Source organism: Giraffa tippelskirchi, chromosome 12, assembly GCF_054371585.1.
Source record: "Giraffa tippelskirchi isolate mGirTip1 chromosome 12, T2T-mGirTip1v1.2.pri, whole genome shotgun sequence".
Classification (NCBI taxonomy): Eukaryota; Metazoa; Chordata; class Mammalia; order Artiodactyla; family Giraffidae; genus Giraffa; species Giraffa tippelskirchi.
This window is the reverse complement of record NC_137286.1, coordinates 63,347,407-63,373,066: the sequence shown is the minus strand read 5'-3', so window position 1 is coordinate 63,373,066 and position 25,660 is coordinate 63,347,407. Positions and strand designations below refer to the sequence as shown.

The 25,660-nt window shown below is 40.1% G+C and overlaps 1 long non-coding RNA gene across 1 annotated transcript in view; it reads left to right on the top strand.

Annotated features, from left to right (window-relative positions):
- Positions 1-24,163, top strand: part of LOC145529042 (uncharacterized) — a 52,270-nt gene extending 28,107 nt beyond the window's left edge. Inside the window, exons 2-3 of the long non-coding RNA XR_014070861.1 lie at positions 16,891-16,967; positions 20,162-24,163. This is a non-coding gene — a long non-coding RNA (uncharacterized LOC145529042). The remainder of the gene's footprint in view (positions 1-16,890; positions 16,968-20,161) is intronic.
- Positions 24,164-25,660: the final 1,497 nt, after the last annotated feature.

Below are 25,660 nucleotides of genomic sequence, written 5' to 3'. Positions count from 1 at the left end.
TGCCAGGCTTCTCTGCCCATCACCAACTCTCAGAGCTTATTCAAACTCATGTCCATCGAGTCGGTGGTGTCATTCAACCATCTCATCCTCTGTAGAATCCTTCTCCTCCCACCTTCAATCTTTCCCAGCATCAGGGTCTTTTCAAAGGAGTCGATTCTTCAAATCAGGTGGCCAAGGTATTGGAGTTTCAGCTTCAGAATCTGTCCTTCCAATGAATATTCAGAACTGATTTCCTTTAGGATGGACTGATTGGATTTCCTTGCAGTTCAAGGGACTCTAAAGAATCTTCTCCAACACCATAGTTCAAAAGCATGGGGAGGGAGGTGGGAGGGGGGTTCTGGAAGGGGAAATCATGTACACCCATGGTGGATTCATGTCAATGTATGGCAACACAAATACAATATTGTAAAGTTAAAAAATAGATAAATAAACTAATTTTAAAAAAAGCACATCAATTCTTCAGCGCTCAGCTTTCTTTATAGTCCAGCTCTCACATCCATACATGACTACTGGAAAAACCATACTTTTGACTAGATAAAACTTTGTTGGCAAAGTAATGTGTCTGCTTTTTAATATGCTGTCTAGGTTGGTCATAACTTTTCTTCCAAGGAGCAAGCATCTTTTAATTTCATGGCTGCAGTCTCCATCTGCAGTGATTTTTTTTTAGTCATCCCCTAAAAGTAGTCTGTCACTGTTTCCACTGTTTTCCCATCTATTTGCTATGAAGTGATGGGACCAGATGCCATGATCTTAGTTTTCTGAATGTTGAGCTTTAAGCCAGCTCTTTCACTCTCCTCTTTCACTTTCATCAAGAGGCTCTTTAGTTTTTCTTTGCTTTCTGCCATAAGGGTGATGTCATCTGTGTATCAGAGGTTATTGATATTTCTCCCAGCAATCTTGATTCCAGCTTGTGCTTCATTCAGCCCAGCATTTCTCATGATGTACTCTGCATATAAGTTAAATAATCAGGATGACAATATACAGCCTTGATGTACTCCTTTCCCAATTTGGAACCAGTCTGTTGTTCCATGCCCAGTTCTAACTGTTGCTTCTTGACCTGCATACAGATTTCTCAGGAGGCAGGTCAGGTGGTCTGGTATTCCCATCTCTTGAAGAATTTTCCACAGTTTGCTGTGATCCTTTCCATAATTACATTAAATAAAAGTGAATTAAACACTCTAAGCAAAAAAAGAAAGCTTGGAAGAAAAAATTAAAAACCCACAATCTAAACCTATTCTGAGTACAAGAGAAACTTCAGACTCAAAGGTCTAACAGATTGAAAATGAAAAGATGGAAATATGTATACAATCAAAATAGTAATCAAGCAGTAATCGAAATAGTGCTGGAGTGTCTAGACCAATAATAGACAAAATAGACTTTAAGACAAAACTTGTTACTAAAGACAAAGAATATTTTATGTTGACAAAGTGTTAATCCCTCAATAAGACACAAAAATATTAACTGTATATGCAAATATATAGCAGACCACAATTAAAAAAAAAAAAAACCTTAAAATACATGAAGCAAAACTGACAGAATAGAATGAAGAAACAGAGACTCCAACAATAGTTGGAGGCTTCTTTTGCAGCATCACATTCAATAATGGTTAGAACAAGTAAGGAGATGACCAACAAGGGAATAGAGCACTTGAACAACAGCATGAAACAGCTAGACTGAGCGAGAGAGAGGAGAGAGGACCCAAGGTTAAAATAGGGAACAAACTTACAGAAATAAGCATTATAAAGGAATACTGTGAAATCTACATGCCAATAAATAAGATAAACTAGATGAGATAGACAAATTCCTAGAAAGACACACAGTACCAAAACTGACTCAGGAAGAAATCGAAAATGTAAATAGACCTATTAAAAAGTAAAAACATTGAACCAGTAATTTAAAGACTTTCTACAAGGAAAATTCCAGGCTTAGATGATTTCACTGGTGAATTATACCAAATATGCAAAAAATACTGACTTTCCTTCACAAACTATTCAAAAATAAATAAAGACAAAGAACACAACCTTTCCTACTCATTCTACAAGGACAATTATTAACCAGATACTAAAATCAAATAAAGACATCACAAGAATATTGACACAAAAATTCTCCAAAAATTGTATCAATCTGGATCCACCAATACATAAAAAGGATTATGCACTGTGACTAAGTGGGATTTTTCCCCAGAATGTAATGTTGGTTTAAAATTTAAAAATCAATTAACATATTACATTAATAGAATAAAGGACAAAACCCCACACAATCATTTGAATAGACACAGAAAAAGCATTTGATAAAAATTCAACATCCTTTTTTGAAAAAACATTCAACAAACAAAGAAAAGAATGCAAACTCCTCTAACTAATCAAGGAACCTATGAAAACCCCACAGCTACCAGAAAGACTGAATGCCTTCCACTTAAGATCATGCGCAAGACAAAGATGTTTAATCTCACCACTGCTATTCAGCATTGTACTGGAGGTGTTGCCCTCAGCAATTATTGAAGAAAGAGACCCACATGACCCAGCAATTCCACTCTTGGGTATATATCTGAAAAAACAAAAAAACCAATTCAAAAAGATACATGCACCCAAGTGTTCATAGGAACTGAAAAAAATTTTTTTATTGGAGTATAGTTGATTTACAATGCTGTTAGTTTCAAGTGTACAGCAAAATCAATCAGTTATACATATACATATATCTACTCTTTTAAAGATTATTTTGTTATATAGGCCATCACCGAGTATTGAGTAGAATTCCCTGTGCTATACAGCAGGTTCTTGTTAGTGATTTATTTTATATATGGTGGTTTAGTCACTAAGTCCTGCCCAACTCTTGCAACCCCATGGACTGTAACCTGTCATGCTCCTCTGTCCATGGGATTCTCCAGGCAATACTGAAGTGGGTTGCTATTTCCTTCTCCAGGGGATCTTCCCGACCCAGGAATTGAAACTGCATTGCAGGTGGATTCTTTATCGACTGAGCTATGAGGAGAAGGCAATGGCAACCCACTCCAGTACTCTTGCCTGGAAAATCCCATGGACGGAGGAGCCTGGTAGGCTGCACTCCATGGGGTCACTGGGAGTCGGACATGACTGAGCGACTTCACTTTCACTTTCATGCATTGGAGAAGGAAATGGCAACCCACTCCAGTGTTCTTGCCTGGAGAATCCCAGGGATGGGGGAGCCTGGTGGGCTGCCATCTATGGGGTCGCACAGAGTCAGACATGACTGAAGCGACTTAGCAGCAGCAGCAGCAGCAGTACATATATGTCAGTTTCCATAGCAGCTTTATTTACAATTGTCAAGAGATGGAAGCAACCTAAGTGTCCACCAACATATGAATGGATAAAGAAAATGTGGTATATATACACAATGGAATACTACTGAGTCATAAAAGATGAAATTTTTCCATTTGCAACAACATAGAAAGACTTGGGGAGTATTATACTAAGTGACATAAGGCAGACGGAGAAAGACAAATACTGTTCCAGTGTTTGTGATATATGGAATTTAAAAAATACAACACACTAGTAAATATAATAATAAAAAGAAGCAGATTCACAGATATAGAGAACAAATTAGTGATTACCAGTGGGGTGAGGAAGTGGGGAGGGGCAATATAGGGCCAGGGGATTAAGAAATGCAAACTATTATGTATAAAAAAAACTACAAGTATAAGTTGCACAATACAGGGAATATAGCCAATATTTTATAATGACCACAAATGGTGTGCGACATTTAAAAATTGTGAATCACTATATTGTACACCTTTAATTTACATAATATTGTATATCAGCTGCATTTTAAGAAACAGAATGCAAAGTTATCTTGTAATTTAAAAAAAAGAGAGAAATAAGTGTATCCAGAATATACAGGACAACGTAAAACAATTTCCATTCACAGATGACATGAATAAATCCTAATTTAATTTGAACTACATGAAAATAAAACTTTTATGTTTCATGTTTCAAAGGATACCATCAAGAAGTGAAGAGATTACCCACAGAATGAGAGAATATATTTGTAAATTGTATGTCTGTTAAGGATTTTGTGTCCAGAATATATAAAGAAATCTTACAATTTGCAATAAGAAGCCAATCCATTTTTTTTAATGGATAAAAGATTTAAATAGACACTTCTACAAAGAAGATACGTTGTTGTTCAGTCACTAAGTCATGTCCAAGTCTTTGTGACCACATGGATGGTAGCTCACCAGACTTCTCTGTCCATGGGATTTCCCAGGCAAGAACACTGTCGTGGGTTGCCATTTCCTTCTCCAGGGGATCTTCCCAAATCAGGATTCGAACCTGTGTCTCTTGCATTGGCAGATAGATTCTTTACCACTGAGCCACAGAGGAAGCCTAGAGAAGATATATGCATTGCCAATAAAAACATGAAGCTATTCTCAACAATATTAATCATTATTCATTAGGGAAATGCAAATCAAATTCACAATGAGATTGTCCCATTAGGTTGTCTAAAATAAAAAAAAGAAAACAATAGCAAGTATTAGCAAAGATGAGGAGAAACTGGAATCCAGCATTGTTGCTGCAATTTAAAATAGTACAGAAAACAATTTGGTAATTCCTCAAAATGCTAATCATAGAATTTCCATGTGACCTTCCAATTCTACTCTCAGATATGTACACAAGAAAAATGACAAATGAAAAAAATAAAAACATATGTCTACATAAAATGTTACAAGAATGTTCAAAACAGCATTATTAATAGCAATCAAAAGTTGGAAACAACCCGCATGTATATCAAATGATGAATAGGTTTTAAAAAATGAGGATATATCCACACAATGGAAATTATCCAGCATTAAAAAGGCATGAGGCCCTAATACATGCTTTTTTCTGTGAGTCTACCACCCAGACACCAAGAGTGACCTACTCAATGAGTGTTCAGCTCTCATGAAAATGAAAAGAGCCTCCCAGCATTTTTGATGACTAACGGCCCCTCTGCCTGTTGAAATGGAGGGAGGAAATACAGCTAGGTGACCAAACACTAATGAATGTTTAAATTAAGTATCTGCCCCTTGGGTTGAGGCTGGACGGAAGCAGACCCCACAGCCTGCATGGTGGTGTCACCGGGTACTGACCTCTTCCTCATCCCCTTCCCTGGCTGATCACATCTGACCCAAGAGAGAAGAAACAGTGCCTAGAGCATTGGGATTGAGAGGTTTTACTGTGTGTTCTCTTTGCATCAATATTTTTCTAAACATTTGCTCTTCAAGATGCCTTACGTCCCCTGTAGTTCACTAGAATTCTCTTCTTGCATGTGACTTGCCATGATGTATCTATTATTTCTGCAGATTCAGCAAAACCAAGGGCAACTGCACTCCCTTACCCTCAGGATTACTCAGATTCCAGTTGGGCAGAGCCCTCTGGTTTCCTTCTGGAAATGATTTTTCTTCTGGGAAACAGTCTTCCTGTTTTCTCTCCAGAGCAGTTCGTTTGATGGCCACACAATCTGTGTTCATAACTCCCATTGTCCCATTGACTTAACAGAGTTTGTGCTCCTGGGGTTGTGTGTGTGGCTACCCTGGCTCCTCTGGTCTTGGCAGCTGGCTCTTTCCCACTGTCTGGGGCTAGGGAAGACCCTGGACCTTGGAGCTATCCAGATGGTGGATGACTTTTCCACTAGCTTAGACAATATAGAAATGTGGCCCCCAACTAAAATAAATAAATTTATTTAAAAAAAATGTGGTATTCATGCCCACTTTAATTTGTGGACAGATTCAAACTCACTGAATTTGACTTTTTGGTTGTAAGAAATAGAAATTTTCTTGGAGAAGCTGAGTAGAAAAGGTTAATCTGTTACAGGTATGTAGAGCTGGGGATCAGGCTTGCACAGACCCAAAAACAGGATAATCATCCTAAATCTATCTTGCATCTCTTTTTTTATTATTAATTCATTAAAAAAATCACTGGAGATGAATTTTTGTTTTGACCCTTCACAAGGAGGTAGAGATAGGGGGAGTGACTTTCTTTGACCCTTAAGATGGGGATTCTGACTCATTCAGTTTAGTTAGTACCCACCCTTTGGGTTACGCTGTCCAAGGACTATTTCTGCACATTTAGGAAGACAGAGATTTGTGAACTGAGTCAACCATCATTACATTGTTTTTATGAGAAAAAAACACCATTTTAAAAACAGCATGGGACTTCTGTGTAAGGAGCTTAGAAGTCACCAATCTATTCTAACAACAAGGAATGTGTGTGTGCTCAGTTGCTTCAGTCATGTCCAACTCTTAGTGATCCCATGGATGGTAGCCTGCCAGTCTCCCCAGTCCATGGGATTTTCTTGGCAAGAATATTGGAATGGGTTTCCATACCTTCCTCCAGGGGATCACCCTAATCCAGGGATCAAACCCACGTCTCCTGTGTCTCGTGAATTGGAAGTGGATTTTTTATTTTTTTAACTGCTGAGCCACTAGGGAAGCCCAACAGTAAGGGAAGAGCTGAATAAATTTAAAAAGTTCAACAACTCTTTTCAGATCCATCAGAGAAGTGATGTCACCAATTCTGTACCCTGCAAAATTATCCTTCAAAAGTGCAGAACATGGAACAAAGGACTGATTCAAACTCAGGAAAGAAGTGTGACAGGCTGTATGTTGCCGCCTTATTTATTTAACTTACGTGCAGAGTACATCATACAAAATGCCAGGCCAGATGAATCACAAGCTGGAATCAAGATTGCTGGTAGAAATATTGACAACCTCAGATACGCAGGTGGTAGCATTCTAGTGGCAGAAAGTGAAGAGGAACTAAAGAGCCTCTTGCTGAAGGTGAAAGAGGAGAGTGAAAAAGCTGTCTTAAAACTCAACATTCAGGGGCGGTCCTAAGATGGTGGAGGAATAGGACGAGGAGACCAGTTTCTCCCCCACAAACTCATCAAAAAATCATCTGAACGCTGCGCAAATTCCACAAAACAACTTCTGAACGCTGGCGGAGGACACCAGGTGCCCAGAAAGGCAGCCCATTCTCTTCAAAAGGAGTGAAGTATGGATGGAGAAGTCTTGAGGCTACTGTAAGAATAAGACTGAAAGCCAGGGGCAGGAGGCTTAAATTCAAAACTTGAGAACACCAGAAAACTCTTGACTCAAGGGAACATTAATTGACAAGAGCTCATCCAAAAGCCTCCATACCTACACTGAAACCAAGCTCCACCCAAGAGCCAACAAGTTTCAGAGCAAGACATACCAAGCTAATTCCCCAACAATGCAGGAACATAACACTAAGCATTAAAATACAGGAGGACAAAAGTCACACCAAACCCACAGACACTTCAAATCTCACTACTGGACACTTCATTGCATTCCAGAGAGAAGAGATCCAGCTTCACCCACCAGAACACAGATGCAAGCTTCCCTAATCAAGAAACCTTGACAAGCCATTCGTCCAACCTCACCCACAGGGAGGAACTTCCAAAATAAAGAGGAACCACAAACTTCCAGCATACAGAAAGGCCACCCCAAACACAGCAATCTAAACAAGATGAAAGGGCAGAGAAATATTCAGCAGGTAAAGGAACATGATAAATGCCCACCAAACCAAACAAAAGAGGAGGAGATAGGGAGTCTACTTGAAAAAGAATTCAGAATATGTAAACCCATGGCTGATTCATGTCAATGTATGGCAAAAACTATTGCAATATTGTAAAGTAATTAGCCCCCAACTAAAATAAATAAATTTATAAAAAAAAAAAAAAAAGAATTCAGAATAATGATAGTAAAAATGATCCAAAATCTTGAAAACAAAATGGAGTTACAGATAGTCTGGAGACAAGGATTGAGAAGATGCAAGAAATGTTTAACAAGAATCTAGAAGAAATAAAAAAGAGTCAATCAATAATGAATAATGCAATAACTGAGATCAAAAGCACTCTGGAGAGAACCAACAGTAGAATAACTGAGGCAGAAGATAGGATAAGCGAGGTGGAAGATAGAAGGGTGGAAATAAATGAAGCAGAGAGGAAAAGAGTAAAAAGAGTTAAAAGAAAGGAGGACAACCTCAGAGAACTCTGGGACAATGTCAAATGCCACAACATTCAAATCATAGGAGTCCCAGAAGAAGAAGACAAAAAGAAAGGCCACGAGAAAATACTTGAGGAGATAATAGTTGAAAATTTCCCTAAAATAGGGAAGGAAACAGCCACCCAAGTCCAAGAAACCCAGAGAGCCCCAAACGGGATAAATCCAAGGCAAAACACCCCAAGACACATGTTAATCAAATTAACGAAGATCAAACACAAAGAACAAATATTAAAAAAGCAAGGGAAAAGCAACAAATAACACACAGGGGGATTCCCATAAGGATAACAGTTGATTTTTCAATAGAAACTCTTCAGGCCAGAAGGGAATGGCAGGACATACTCAAAGTGATGAAAGAGAAAAACCCACAACCCAGATTACTGTACCCAGCAAGGATCTGATTCCAATATGAAGGAGAAATCAAAAGCTTTACAGACAAGCAAAAGCTGAGAGAATTCAGCATCACCAAACCAGCTCTTCAACAAATGCTAAAGGATCTTCTCCAGACAGGAAACACAGAAAAGGTTTATAAACTCGAACTCAAAACAACAAAGTAAATGGCAACGGGGTCATACTCATTAATAATTACCTTAAATGTAAATGGGTTGAATGGCCCAACCAAAAGACAAAGACTGGCTGAATGGATACAAAAAGAGGACCCCTATACATGCTGTCTACAGGAGACCCACCTCAAAATAAGGGGCACATACAGACTGAAAGTGAAGGGCTGGAAAAAGGTATTTCATGCAAATGGAGACCAAAAGAAAACAGGAATAGCAATACTCATATCAGATAAAATAGACTTTGAAATAAAAGCTGTGAAAAGAGACAAAGAAGGACACTACATAATGATCAAAGGATCTATCCAAGAAGAAGCTCTAATAATTATAAATATATATGCACCCAACATAGAAGCACTGCAATATGTAAGGAAAATGCTAAGAAGTATGAAAGGGGAAATTAACAATAACACAAAAATAGTGGGGGACTTTAATACCCCACTCACACCAATGGATAGATCAACTAAACAGAAAATTAGCAAGAAAATACAAACTTTAAATGACACAATGGACCAGTTAGACCTAATTGATATCTATAGGACATTTCACCGCAAAACAATGAATTTCATCTTTTTCTCAAGGGCACACGGAACCTTCTCCAGGATAGATCACATCCTGGGCCATAAATCTAGCCTTGGTAATTTCAAAAAATTGAAATCATTCCAAGCATCTTTTCTGATCACAATGCAGTAAGATTAGATGTCAACTACAGGAAAAAAAAAAAAAACTATTAAAAATACAAACATATGGAGGCCAGAAAGCATGCTTCTGAATAGCCAACAAATCACAGAAGAAATAATTTAAAAAAAAGAAACCAAAATATACATAGAAATGAATGAAAATGAAAACACAACAATCCAAAACCTATAGGATTCAGTAAAAGCAGTGCTAAGGGGAAGGTGCATAGCAATACAAGCCTACCTCAAGAAACAGGAGAGAAATCAAATAAATAACCTAACTCTATACCTAAAGCAACTAGAAAAGGAAGAAATGAAGAACCTCAGGGTTAGTAGAAGGAAAGAAATCACAAAAATTAGGGCAGAAATAAGTGAAAAATAAGCAAAGGAGACCATAGCAAAAACCAACAAAGCTAAAAGCTGATTCTTTGAGAAGATAAAAAAATAGACAAACAATTAGCCAGACCCATCAAGAAAAAAAGGGGAGAAGAATCAAATCAACAAAATTAGAAATGAAAATGGAGAAATCACAACAGACCACACAGAAATACAAAGGATCATAAGAGATTACTATCAGTAACTATATGCCAACAAAATAGACAACTTGGAAGAAACGGACAAATTCTTAGAAAAATATAACTTTCCAAAACTGAACCAAGAAGAAATAGAAAATCTTAACAGACCCATCACAAGCACAGAAATCAAAACTGTAATCAGAAATCTTCCAGCAAACAAAAGCCCTGGACCAGACAGCTTCATAGCTGAATTCTACCAAAAATTTAGAGGAAAGCTAACACCTATCCTACTCAAACTCTTTCAGAAAATTGCAGAGGAAGGTAAACTTCCAAATTCATTCTATGAGACCACCATCACCCTAATACCAAAACCAGACAAAGATGCCACAAAGAAGAAAACTACAGGTCAATATCACTGATGAACATAGATGCAAAAATCCTTAACAAAATTCTAGCAAGCAGAATCCAACAACATATTAAAAAGTTCATACATCCTGACCAAGTGGGCTTTATCTCAGGGATGCAAGGATTCTTCAACATTCACAAATCAATGTGATACACCACATTAACAAATTGAAAGATAAAAACCATATGATTATCTCAATAGATGAAGAGAAAGCCTTGACAAAATTCAATATCCATTTATGATAAAAACCCTCCTGAAAGCAGGAATAGAAGGAACATACCTCAACATATTAAAAGCCATATATGATAAACCCACAGCAAACATTATCCTCAATGGTGAAAAATTGAAAGCATTTCCCCTAAAGTCAGGAACAAGACAAGGATGCCCACTCTCACCACTACTGTTCAACATAATTTTGGAAGTTTTGGCCACAGCAATCAGAGAAGAAAAAGAAATAAAAGGAATCCAGATTGGAAAAGAAGAAGTAAAACTCTCACTGTTTGTAGATGACATGATCCTCTACATAGAAAACCCTGAAGACTCCATCAGAAAATTACTAGAGCTATTCAATGAATATAGTAAAGTTGCAGGATATAAAATTAACACACAGAAATCCCGTGCATTCCTATGCACTAACAATGAGAAAACAGAAAGAGAAATTAAGGAAACAATTCCATTCACCATTGCAACGAAAAGAATAAAATATTTAGGAATAAATCTACCTAAAGAAACAAAAGACCTTTATATAGAAAACTATAAAAAATTGATGAAAGAAATAAAAAATGACACAAATAGATGGAGAAATATACCATGTTCATGGATCAGAAGAATCAATATAGTGAAAATGAGTATACTGCCCAAAGCAATCTATAGATTCAATGCAATCCCTATCAAGCTACCAACGGTATTTTCCACAGAACTAGAACAAATCATTTCACAATTTGTATGGAAATACAAAAATCCTCTAATAGCCAAAGCAATCTTGAGAAAGAAGGATGGAACTGGAGGAATCAACCTGCCAGACTTCAGACTATACTACAAAGCTACAGTCATCAAGATAGTATGGTACTGGCACAAAGACAGTAATATAGATCAGTGGAACAAAATAGAAAGCCCAGAGATTAAATTCATGCATCTATGGGCACCTTATCTTTGACAAAGGAGGCAATAATACACAATGAAGAAAAGACAATCTCTTCAATAAGTGGTGCTGGGAAAACTGATCAACCACTTGAAACTAGAACACTTTCTAACACCATACACAAAAATAAACTCAAAATGGATTAAAGATCTAACTGTAAAACCAGAAATTATAAAACTCCTAGAGGAAAACATAGACAAAACACTCTCTGCCATAAATCGCATCAGGATCCTCTATGACCCACCTCCCAGAGTAATGGAAATAAAAGCAAAAATGAGCAAATGAGACCTAATTAAACTTAAAAGCTTTTGCACAATGAAGGAAACAATAAGCAAGGTGAAAAGACAGCCTTCAGAATGGGAGAAAATAATAGCAAATGAAGCAACTGACAAAGAATTAATCTCAAAAATATACAAGCAGCTCCTGTAGCTCAATTCCAAAATAGTAAATGACCCAATCAAAAAGTGGGCCAAAGAACTAAACAGACTATTTTCCAAAAAAGACATACAGATGGCTAACAAACACCTGAAAAGATGCTCAACATCACTCATTATCAGAGAAATGCAAATCAAAACCACAGTGAGGTACCATCTCATGCCAGTCACAAAGGCCATCATCAAAAAGACTACAAGCAATAAATGCAGGAGAGGGTGTGGAGAAAAGGGAACCCTCTTAAACTGTTGGTGGGAATGCAAACTAGTACAGCCACTATGGAGAACAGTGTGGAGATTCCTTAAAAAACTGGAAATAGAACTGGTATACAACCCAGCAATCCCATTGCTGGGCATACACACTGAGGAAACCAGAGTTGAAAGAGACACATGTTCCCCAATGTTCACCACAGCACTGTTTACAATGGCCAGGACATGGAAGCAACCTAGATGTCCATTGGCAGACGAATGTATAAGAAAGTTGTGGTACATATACACAATGTAATATTACTCAGCCATTGAAAAGAATGCATTTGAATCAATTCTAATGAGGTGGATGAAACTGGAGCATATTATACAGAGTGAAGTAAGTCAGAAAGAAAAACACCAATACAGTATACTAATGCATATATATGGAATTTAGAAAGATGGTAATGATGACCCTATATGTGAGACAGAAAAAGAGACACAGATGTAAAGAATAGTCTTTAGGACTCTGTGGGAGAAGGCGAGCATGGGATGATTTAAGAGAATAGCACTGAAACACGTATATTATCATATGTGAATCAGATCACCAGTCAAGGTTTGATGCATGAGACAGAGTGCTCAGGGCTAGTACACTGGGATGACCCTGAGGGATGGCATGGGGAGGGAGGTGGAAGGGGTGTTCAGGATGGAGAACACATGTACACCCATGGCTGATTCATGTCAATGTATGGCAAAAAACCACTACAATATTGTAAAGTAATTAGCCTCCAATTAAAATAAATATATTAAAAAAAAACCCTCAACATTAAAAGAACTAAGATCATGGCATACAGTCCCATCACTTCATGGCAAATAGATGGGGAAAAAGTGAAAGCAGTGACAGATTTTATTTTCTTGGGCTCCAAAATCACTGTGGACAGTGACTGCAGCCATGAAATTAAAAGACACTTGCTCTTTGGAAGAAAAGCTATGACAAACTTAGATAGCATATTAAAAAGCAAAGACATAACTTTGTTGACAAAGGTCCATATAGTCAAAGCTATGGTTTTTCCAGTAGTCTTGTATGGATGTGACAGTTGAACCACAAAGATGGTTGAGCACTGAAGAATTGATACTTGTAAATTGTTGTGCGGGAGAAGACTCTTATAGTCCCTTGGACAGCATGGAGGAGATCAGATCTGTCAGTCCTAAAGAAAATCAATCCTGAATATTTATTGGAAGGACTGATGCTGAAGCTGAAGCTCCAACACTTTGGCCACCTGACTCGAAGAGCTGACTCCTGAAAAAGACCCTGATGGTGGGAAAGATTGAAGGCAAAAAGAGAAGAGGGTGGCAGAGGATGAGATGGTTAGATAACATCACCAACTCGATGGACATGAATCTAAAGAAAATCCAGGCCTGGCATGCTGCAGTCCATGGGATTGCAAGGAGTCAGACACAACTTAGCAACTGAACAACAACAAAACCCAAAGGGAGAGAGAGAGAGACACTGCTTTCTAACAAATGCTTTCTCAATCTGAAGCTAGTAATGCTCATAGTATAAGAAACTACAAGAATCAGGTGATGCTTCAATAATAACCCCTTGTTAGCAACCAAGGGGTTCCATTTTTTTTTCCTTCAAGAATGCCAGTGTGTGGAAAACTGAAACTATTTTTACCCATTCACTTAAGTCTAGCTAAATTCAACAGACAAGGGTAAGTAGGATTACCTCTAACTCTTCTAACAAAAGCAAAACACAAAAGCAACTGTTATTCATAATTTGTAATCAGTAACATTATTAATGCGGTTTGTTGATTTTATTTAGTAGTGGTTAGGTATGTTTTATTGCTGTTGTTCGTTTGTTTTAATTCCATGTTACTTCAAGAAGGATGGTTGAAACTTGGTTATTGATGAAGACAGAAAGATTTTACATCTCATTTTACTGGTAATTTTTTTCTTCTGAACTTTGGACTTCTACGTACTTATTTAAAAAATATGTTGCTACTGCCATCTGTTGGATGAAATGTGAGACCTACTTAGATAACAGGGACATTTTAAATAACCAGTTATCTGTCCTTTTTTTTTTCAACTTCTGCTTGCCTCCCACTAGAAAGATTTTGCCTTTACTCTGTAGTTGTGAGGCAGGGTTGCTGACTGACTCCCAGCCCCATAACCTAATTTATTTTGGAAACATCTTCTGTTGTGGTGGAATGCTTTCTTTTCAGAAGTTTAAACTCTTTCTGCTGAAGACAGAGTGTGAGGTTTTTATCTTCTCAATAAGACAAAGAGTAAGGAAGGTTTGTGGAGGAGCAGGGGTTGCTGTATGTGAGTGCATTCAGGAACAAGCACATTTTTAGCAGAGGGTAATAGAACCTCCACTGGACTGATAGCAGAGGAGTCAAAGTTCTGTTGCTAGATTGTCCTGCATTTTTAAAGCCAGTAATTTTACTTCTCTGACCTTCAGGTTTTTTAGCCGTGAGATAAGATGGCTTGATTAGACCTGAGAAAATCTTATAAGCTAAAGATCCATGTGGTTCTTTCTATGGCATCACATTCAAAGAATGGCAGTCTTGACAAAACATATAAATTTAAGAAGAAACTCCAATCTTCATCTCTTGAAAAGCATGAAAAAAAAGTTACTCCACCAATCCATAGGAAGCCCACCTTACTCCCTCCCCCTTTTCTCTCCTCCACAAATGTTATTTTCCGCATGTTGTGATGGCCCACCCTTCCTCCATCATCACCTCTCCCTATACTTTCTCCAAAGGCGGCTGCTTCCTCTCTTCCTTTCGTTCTCACTCTTGTTCCGTGTTTCTCGGCCTTTTCCTTCTCATCCAGCCCCTCAGACACTATATTTGTCTTCCCATTCTCAGATTCTCAATTACAAAGTTCTAAGAACCGGTCTTGGAGAAATAGCCTCTTCTCTGAGGTGGGGTGCAGGTGGAGAGGCAGAGTGAGGTAAAATGCGTTTCAGTTCTTGCTGCTTGGGAGACAGCAGCAGCGGCAAAAGCACGCACGTCACCAACGCCCACCGTTAGGAGCCTTCACCCCTGGGCATGACACGACTGCAGCGCCAACAGTGGGATTAACTGGTTAAAAAGTGCACGACAGAATTTGTTTCCCTTGGATCGGAGACTTCTGAACATAAAGGCTATTTTATCCCTTCTTCTTGCCTTGCTGAAGAAAGAAAGATTGGGGTCATTATAGAACTCAGTTCTAATTTTCTTTCTTGAAATTTGGTGTCCACAAAAACCAAAAGTTTATTCGCTTTCTCCTGCTCTCCTCCCTTCACTCCATTCATTTATACCAGATTAGGGAGGGGGACCATTTAGGAAGCGTTCCTTTAAGGTTTCTTCTCTGAGGATGAAGTCTTGATTGCGCCGGCAAAGGGCACTGCCGGAGTGAGAGCCTGGGAGTGGGACTGCGCTTCCCCAGGGTGAGCTCTCCAGCGGAGCAGCCTCGAGGTGTTCCCAGAACCTTCCCTGGGGCTTCCCTTGTGGCGCAGCTGGTAAAGAACCTTCCCTGGGATAGGCTGGCTCCCGAGCCCCTTGCCGCCTCGCGTCTGCTCTCTGCCCACCGTCCTCGCCTAGGTGTGCTGATATTTGCTACGGAGGAAGGGAGTGCAGCCAGCCTGCTCTCACATTTTCACAGAAAGGAAAGAACAGTTCCTCCTTCCAAAAGGTTTGGGGAGCTACCTGGACTTGTCTCTTAGCAGTGCTGTTGGTGAAGGAGGGCCCAGAGGACGCTGGGCAGCAGGAAGGGAAGATACTGGGCAGCAGTGTGACCAGCATCAGGCCCACCCCAGAGGAAGTCTGCAGAGGAGAGATCCTGTTTATGATCGATGGAAAGTAACAGACAATTCTACCCTCGGTAACGATGATTCATTTCCTCACCAGAGGTTTGGGAGGATTATAGCTGGAATTTGAAAAAGTCATTTCTATATCTGGCTACAAAGTGACTCTGAGCGATCAGCATGTACTGTTTTGTCATCTTTGGTAACATCACCAACGTCACTGTACTGAGAAAAATGTAAAATGGAGTGGTGACATTAAAAAAGAAATTAGCCAAAGAATACGCCAAACTATTATAACAAAGTTCTCTCCCCACCAACCTCTTTAGGTAAAGTATACAGCCAATATATGTATATACACACACACGTGTATGCTTATTTGTATGTATATGTATGTATGTCTGTCGGTATGTACGCATATGTCATATGAATTGGACCGTAAAGAAGGCTGAGTGCTGAAGAATTGATGCTTTTGAACTGTGGTGTTGTAGAAGACTTGAGGGTCCCTTGGACTGCAAAGAGATCAAACCAGTCAATCCTAAAGGAAATCAACCCTGAATATTCATTGGAAGGACTGATGCTGAAGCTGAATCTCCAATACTTTGACCACCTGATATGAAGAGCCAACTCATTGGAAGAAAACTCTGATGCTGGGAAAGATTGAAGGCAGGTGGAGAAGTAGGTGACAGAGAATGAGATGGATTGATAACATCACCAACTTAATGGACATGAGTTTGAGCAAACTCCAGATTTAGTGAAGGACAGGGAAGCCTGGTGTGCTGCAGTCCATGGAGTCACAAAGAGTCAGACATGACTGAGTGACTGAACAACAACAGGTGTGAGGTGACATTTCACTTTGGTTTTGATTTGCATTTCCTTAATAATTAGTGATGTTTAGTGTTTTTTCATGTGTGTTTTGTCCATCTGTATGTCTTCTTTGGAAATATATACTCATATCTTCTCATTTTTAAATTGAATTTTTTTCGCTATTTGAATTATATGCGTTATTATATATTTTAGATATTTATTCCGTATCGTATATGTAATATGCAAATGCTTTCTCTTATTCAATAGATTTTCTTCACTTTGTTTTCTTTACTTTGCAGAATCTTTTTAGATTGATGTGGTTCCACTTGTTTATTTCAGCTTTTGTCACTTTTGCTTTTGGTGTCAAGTCCAAAAACTCATCACCAAGATCGATGTCAAGGAGCTTACTGCCTGGTGTAAGTGGTCCGATTTCATTCTTTTGTATGTAGCTACCGAGCTTTTTCAACCATTTATTGAGGAAACTATCCTTTCCCCATTATATATTCCTGACCCTTTTATCATAAATTAACTGACCATATATATGTGTGTTTAGTTCTGGTTTTTCTATTGTACTTATGGAATCCTCTTTTAGATTAGACCTCATTGTAATATTTTTTAAACCGCAATTAATTAGATTTCTCTATTAGAATTGCCTATAGGTTGACTTTGAGTTTATCAGAAGTCCATGTTCTTCTACTTTGACAAGGCCTGGTGACCACTCTAAGACCATACAATTACAGTCATCACCAGTAAGGTGGAAACTGAGACATGAATGACTGTTGCTGCAGGGATGCGACAGCTGCCACTCGGGGAGCCCTCCTATTTGTTATGCAGGATGCATGTGGTTATCCCATTCATTCCCCAGTGCAGGTCATGGGACAGAAATTCCCATCTCTATTTTCAGAAAGAAAATTGAGATGAAGAGAGGCTTACATAGATGAACCAAGTTTGGGTTCTGGGGAGTTCTGCTTCTTCCTAGGGGTTCTAGCAAGCAGCTTGGGTTAGTAGATTAGATCTCCCTCTGTGATGAGCAAGAGCTCCCGCTTTATGGTGATAAATCAATGACAGGCTCCTAATTTGTTTGGTCGATGTAGCTATATCCAAATGTAGTCCCTGCCCTCATGAAACTTATAGACTTAATCTAATGGTAGAGACAAAACATTGATATAAAATAATAATTAGTAATCATTTACTATTATTCCAAAACAATATTGTTCTATTACACCATAATTAGTCTCTTTTATTTGTATGTCTGAAATCAAATAAATGTATTTCCCTGAATCCTGAGAGACAATAACTTAAACAAATAGATACTTTCCTCATTGACTTATCCACCATTCATTCATCTATTGAGCAAATATTTGCTGATTTTGGCTTAGTTTCAAAAGTCCCTGATGCTTGGAAAGACTGAGGGCAGAAAGAGAAGAGGGCACCAGAGAATGAGATGGTTGGACGGCATCACCGATGCGATGGACATGAACTTGGGCAAACGTCAGGAGATGGTAAGGGACAGGGAGGCCTGGAGTGCTGCAGTCCACGGGGTCACAAAGAGTTGGACACAACTGGGCAACTGAACAAAACCAACAACAAATACCTTTGCTAAAGATTAAAGGCCACACAGAGATATTAAAAATTAAGCATTCCTTCTTTTCCAAAGTTTCTCAGAGCCCAGCTGGGCTAGAACCTCTACACAAAGGATTACAATCGGCTCTCTGCATCTACATGTTCCTCATTCATGAATTCAACCAACCACAGATCAAAAACGTCTGAAAAAAATTTCAGAAAGCAAAACGAATATGTCATATGCCAGCAACTACTTATATAGCATTTACATTGTGTTTACAACTATGCAGATTGCATTTACATTGTATAAGGTGTTATCAGTAATCTAGAGGTGGTTTAAAGTATATAGGAGAGAATTCCCTGATGGTCCAGGGGTTAAGACTCCATGCTTCCACTGCAGGAGGCGCAGGTTCAATCCCTGATCAAGGAACTAAGATCCCACATGCCAATGGGCAGCATGGCCTAAATAAATAAATAAAGTATTTGGGAGGGTGTGCTAGGTTATTTGCAAGTACTATGTTATTTGATACAAGGGATATGAACATCTGTGGATTTTGGTATGAATGAAAGCTCCTGGAACGAATCCCCCAGAGATATCAAGGAACAGCTATATAACATAAGGGAGAGTAAGCAAGTGTTGTGAACGAGTTTGTAAAAGAGTGAACTCTCCTGGGGGAATCACAGAGGTCTTGCTAAATATGCAAGGCTGATGATCTGGTGGCTAGAATATTCCAGATGAGCAAAGGAAGCCTGGACTTGTGTGGGACTTGAGGATGTTAGGGAAGGGGAAGAGCTGGAGCAAGGTTAAAGAAATAAGGTAAGCCCAGGTCACTGAGGGCTCAAGCACCAAGGTAGATGGCTGGTCCTTGAAAGGTTTTAGAGCCGGGGAAATCCATGACATGGGGTTACTGGGAAGAGCATGCTCTTTAGAGTAAGATACATTCAGACTAGAATCTTGACTGTCCTTGTAGTGGTGCACACTGATAAGTTGTTCTCTGAGCCTCAGTTCTCATGTCTGTAACTTGAAGGAAACGGTGCCCATCTTGTGGTCTTGCTTGGAGGACTTAGTTTAATCATCTGGGCAGTGTGACCCATGAGGATGCTCTGCAGAGGGAACGTTGTAATGAGGGTAGGAGAGTGGCAGCCTGCAAAACTTCTTTGCCAAGGTGGGGGTGGAGGCTGGCAGCCTGGATATGAGAACTGCATTGGTCCTGGAGCCCCCTGAGGCCCCAAGGAGTGGCATTAGAAACCAGCACAAGCAGAGACAGGTCTGAGAGAAAAGGAAGGATGGATGGAAACTGTTTGGTGGGAGGTGTGGGTGTATGGTGAGGGGGTTGCAGAGGCACATGGGACCAAAGGGGGTTCTGGGGCTGCCTCCCTAGCAGCACTCCACCCAGGGAAGTCACAGAGGGCCATGAGCCTACAACAGTCCTTCTGTGGAGCTAGACTTTTTCTTTCAAGCCAGAGCAAATTCCAGGAATTCCTATTTTCATACAAACTTTGATATCTGATAGCAGATGGATAGCTTGACGTGGCAAAGGATTTTTGGTTTTCCTTAAGGCTCAAGCTGCCCAGGACTGTTTGGCCACGAGGCTAGGTTGGCCAAGAAAACTATCTTGTTTTGCTTCAAATGGAAGGCATGCTGCTTTGTGGCTCTTGACATTTACTTTACCTGGAAAGCAGAGCTTCATCTTGGCACACAGCACTGCTGGGGGCACTGTTGCAAAGACAGCCCTCAGCAGGCATATTTTCCACATTTGACTGTTAATCCTTAGCTTCAAACACTATCCCTGGTGGCGTTTTTTAACAACCATGTTTGAAAAACAATTAGGGGACAAAATTCACTCATGATGACTGAACTGTGAGGAGATGAGATGGGTGCTGGTAACAGCTTCCCTCGGGGAAACCAACTGGGCATCTACCACGTGAAAACTATCACATAGGGAGAGAATTAGAGGTTGAAACCAGGCTAATGAATCTGATAAAGGAAGAATTGTTTTAATTATTGGTGCATTCATTGTCTTAATTAAATTGTGTGATGTTCCAGAATAGCACCTCTGTGGACATCAGGTATGCACTTCAATTCTGAGAGTCCTGGCGAAGAGAAGGCCATGGTGAAAAAATTCAGAAATTCATCTTTCTTAAATCCCAAAGATGGGCACAAAAAAAGGACAGAAATGGTATGGACCTAACAGAAGCAGAAGCAGATATTAAGAAGAGGTGGCAAGAATACACAGAAGAACTATACAAAAAAGATCTTCACGACCCAGATAATCATGGTGTGATCACTCACGTAGAGCCAGACATCCCGGAATGCGAAGTCAAGTGGGCCTTAGGAAGCATCACTATGAACAAAGCTAGTAGAGGCGATGGAATTCCAGTTGAGCTATTTCAAATACTGAAAGATGATGCTGTGAAAGTGCTGCATTCAATATGACAGCAAATCTGGAAAACTCAGCAGTGGCCACAGGACTGGAAAAGGTCAGTTTTCATTCCAATCCCAAAGAAAGGCAATGCCAAAGAAGGTTCAAACTGCTGCACAATTGCACTCATCTCACACGCTAGCAAAATAATGCTCAAAATTCTCCAAGCCAGGCCTCAACAGTACATGAACTGTGAACTTCCAGATGTTCAAGCTGAATTTAGAAAAGGCAGAGGAACCAGAGATCAAATTTCCAACATCCGCTGGATCATCGAAAAAGCGAGAGAGTTCCAGAAAAACATCTATTTCTGCCTTATTGACTATACCAAAGCCTTTGACTGTGGATCACAACAAACTGTGAAAATTCTTCAAGAGATGGGAATACCAGACCACCTGACCTACCTCTTGAGAAATCTATATGCAGGTCAAGAAGCAACAGTGGAACGACAGATTGGCTCCAAATTGGGAAAGGAGTACATCAAGTATTGTCACCCTGCTTATTAACTTACATGCAGAGTACATCATGAGAAATGTTGGGCTGGATGAAGCACAAGCTGGAATCAAGATTGCTGGGGGAAATACTAATAACCTCAGATTCTATGCAGATGACACCACTCTTATGGCAGAAAGCGAAGAAGAACTAAAAGGCCTCTTGATGAAAGTAAAAGAGGGGAGTAAAAAAGTTGGCTTAAAGCTGAACATTCAGAAAACCAAGATCATGGCATCTGGTCCCATCACTTCATGACAAATAGATGTGGAAACAGTGGAAACAGTGACAGACTTTATTTTCTTGAGCTCAAAAATCACTGCAGATGGTGACTGCAGCCACGAAATTAAAAGACGCTTGCTCTTGGGAAGAAAAGTTATGACAAACCTAGACAGCATATTAAAAAGCAGAGACATTACTTTGCCAACAAAGGTCTGTCTAGTCAAAGCTTTGGTTTTTCCAGTAGTCGTGCATGGATGCAAGAGTTGGACTATTAAGAAAGCTGAGCGCTGAAGAATTGCTGCTTTTGAACTGTGGTGTTGGAGAATACTCTTGAGAGTCCCTTCGACTGCCAGGAGATCCAACCAGTCCATCCTAAAGAAAATCAGTCCTGAATACTCATTGGAAGGACTGATGCTGAAGCTGAGACTCCAATACTTTGGCCACCTGATGCGAAGAGCTGACTGGAAAAGACCCTGATGCTGGGAAAGATTGAAGGCAGGAGAAGGGGACGACAGAGAATGAGCTGTCTGGGTGGCATCACCAACTCGATGTACATGAGTTTGAGTAGGCTCCGGGAGTTGGCGGTGGACAGGGAGGCCTGGCGTGCTGCAGTCCATGGGGTCGCAAAGAGTAGGACAGGACTGAGCAACTGAACTGAACTCAATTGGACTAAATCTCAATCAGCTTTGTTAACACTTCCATATTTTCACCACCAGATGTCACTGTTTACACATAAAATGAAAACAGCAGCGGGTACCAGAAAGGAAGTTAGGCGTAACACTGATAAGGACCTCAGAGAGGTGGAAGACCAGGTGCCACCAAAGGGCTGTTAGATGGATTAGAAGATCTTTCTCTGTTTGGGAAAACTTGACCTTACTCAAACTGGGTTGTCATTAGTCACCTACCTCCCTGGTTTGAATACCCCAAAGTGTTTAAATATTGCAAAGGGTCTGCAATGAATAACAGTCAAATTCCTTCCAACAATGAATTCCTTTGAATATTATCAAAGTGCTCTGAGGATAAAGATATCAGGGCTTTAAAGGGAACTCCATTAAGATGTTGATTGCTTTCTTGCCCAAAGCTGAGGATATAGGATATGAGCCCAGGATGGACAGACCATTGGTCAAACATTGGTCCTGTTTGTAGGTTTCAGTAAAGGCAACAGCAGCCGATATTTCAGAATCTTTCAGAGGATGACAGTTTGAGCTTTTCCCCTGGGTTCAGAAGCTATTTTTGCTGCTTGCTAGCTGACAGTGAGTGCTTATGTACTGGAAAGTGTAACACAAAGGAGGCTTCATGACCAAATGATGCCAAGAACCAAAATTACTTAGAGGGACAAGAATATCTATTGAACTTGGTATCCAGTAGGGAGAAAGAGAGAAAGCTAAAAAGAAGCTACTGGTTACCAGATCTTAAGTTAAAACTGATTGCAAAATCAAATGGGATGCCATTCATGAAAGTACCTTGTGTCCTGCTGCACATGTACTCTACTGAATAAGGCATAATTTAGCAGCTCTAAGTGAGACTCCAAAGTATCCATTAAGGCCTTCTTAATAAACATACAAAGGGACTTCCCTGCGGTCCAGCGGTTAAGAATCCACCTTCCGATGCAGGGAACACAGGTCGATCCCTGGTTGGGGAAGTAAGACCCACATGCTGTGGGGCAACTAAGCCTGTGCACTGCAGCTGCTGAGCACACCTGTGCTCTCGAGCCCCTGCTTGGCAACAAGGGAAGCCAGCTCGCAGCAGCTAGAGAAAGTCCACCTGCTACAACAAAGACCCAGCATAGCCAATAAATAAATAAATAACAAAAAACAGACATACAAAATCCTTGGCAGCATCTGTGATGTGGTATATGTATCGTGGAGTAAACTGTACACTGTGAATCGTGCAGGATTTATCTGCAAGACTCTCCTTGCCTTTTGATCGTGATGCTGCTGCTGATGATAATGGTGACTGTGACAACTGTTTCCTAGGTGCTTCACCTGGCTGAGTCTCAGCAGTCCCTGCATGCTAAGAGCTGTCCTAGTTTTGGCCGTGTGGGTGCATGATGTGCCAGTCCTTGTAGTGCATGAAACCTCAGCCATAAGCTCATCCCACCTCTCAGAATGCTGAGTCATACATCCAGATGTTCTGGTCTGAGGGTTTCTCTAACATCCCCATCAAACAGTAGGCATTAGTTGCATGAAACTTGCCCTACATAAGGGGTTGGGCATGCCAGTTCTCTTGGAGCCAGAACTGGAGCGTCTAGGGACACATAGTGTAGGAAAAGAAATATTTAGGAAAGTGTCAATCCATTCTACCTGGCTCCAGTCCTTGCTAATATTAATATAGATAGGTAAACTTTATTGTTCAGACAGGCCAGACGCTGTGCTAAATGCTTTATACCGTTAATCTTTATTGTGAGATAGGCATTATTATCCCACCCCTAATTATGCAGAAGGCTAAGACAGGGTAAACAACTTGCCTAATAGCACACATTAATAAGTGACAGAGCCAAGACTTGAAGGCAAATCATTTTGTTAGGGGAAGCACACTGACTGAAACCGCCCACCCTGGCCAGGCACCATAGTAACCATTTGCATGAGTTGTTTTATGACAGGAGGTTCTGCTAAGAAACACGGAACAAATAAGCCACCACCAACCAGAAGAGTTCAGGAAATGTCAAAAGGAGACACCACATGTCCGACCACCTCCCAGAATCCTTCTCGCTGACATCCATCTTGGCTGAACAAGGCGTGCACCACCAGGAGGGACTCTGAGTCAGAATGATTGGCTGAAGACAACCGGGAAACTAATCCCATCACCATAAAACCCAAGACTATGAGCCATGTGGCAGAGCTGTTCTCCTGGGTTCCCTTACCCTGCTGCTCTCCACCCAGGCGCCCTTTTCCAATAAAATCTCTTGCCTTGTCATTACATGTGTCTCCTCGGACAATTCATTTCCGAGTGTTAGACAAGAACCCAGTTTTGGGCCCTGGAGGGGATCCCCCTTCCTGCAACGATTTGTCTCCAAAGACCTTATACTTAAGCCTTAACCGAATACTAACAGTATAGGAACAGTTCATATTCATAATACAGCTTTGGATTATTATTCAAGCTTGCTGATTTTACCAAGGCTGTAGACTCCTCTCCCCAGCCAATATTTCCTGCCTACCTGCCATAAATTTACTGAACAAAGGCGTCCATTTTCACTGTTGAATGGGAGGCCCTTGGTAAGTACTCAATGGATATTTGTTGAACGAATGCATGCCTGCATGCTTTCTGTGAGTCACCAAAGAGTCTTCACCCCATTGGAAGCTCCCAAGTAAGGCATGGTGACTCCTGATATTCAGATAGAATCCCAAGCAGTACAGAATAGCACTTTGAAGCTCATTGCTGTCCATTGATTTAGAGTAACTAAGTTTCATGTCTTTAGGAACCAGTTCATTTTATTAAATTGCACACATAAACAAGGAATATTTAGGAAGAAAGATAACTAGAAATGCTGTTCTTCTACCCAGTGTGGTTTGTTACTTTTTCTTTTTATCATTGAAATATAGTTGATACACAATATTATATTAGTTCAGGTGTACTGCACTGTTGCTGCTCAGTTGCTCAATCGTGTCTGACTCTTTGTGGTCCCATGGACTGCAGCACACCAGGCTTCCCTGTTCTTCACTATATCTCCTGGAGTTTGCTCAAACTCATGTCCATTGAGTTGGTGATGCCATCCAACCATCTCATCCTCTGTCATCCCCTTCTCCTCCTGCCCTCAATCTTTCCCAGCATCAGGATCTTTTCCAATGAGTCAGCTCTTCGCATCAGGTGGCCAAAGTATTGGAGTTTCAGTTTCAGCGTCAGTCCTTCCAATGAATATTCAGGGTTGATTATCTTTAGGATTGACTGGTTTGATCGCCTTACTGTCCAATAGTCTTCTCCAGCACCACAGTTCAAAAGCATCAATTCTTCGGTACTCAGCTTTCTTTATGATCCAACTCTCACATCTGTACATGACTACTAGAAAAACCATAGCTTTGACTATATGGATCTTTGTTGGCAAAGTGGTATATTTGCTTTTTAATATGCTGTCTAGTGATGTTAGGAAGCATCACTATGAACAAAGTTAGTGGAGATGATGGAATTCCAGTTGAGCTATTCCAAATCCTAAAAGATGATGCTGTGAAAGTGCTGCACTTAATGTGTCAGCAAATTTGGAAAACTCAGCAGTGGCCACAAAACTGGAAAAGGTCACTTTTCATTCCAGTTCCAAAGAAAGGCAATGCCAAAGAATACTCAAACTACCACACATTTGCACTCATCTCACACGCTAACAAAGTAATGCTCAAAATTCTCCAAGCCAGACTTCAACAATATGTGAACCATGAGCTTCCAGATGTTCAAGCTGAATTTAGAAAAGGCAGAGGAACCAGAGA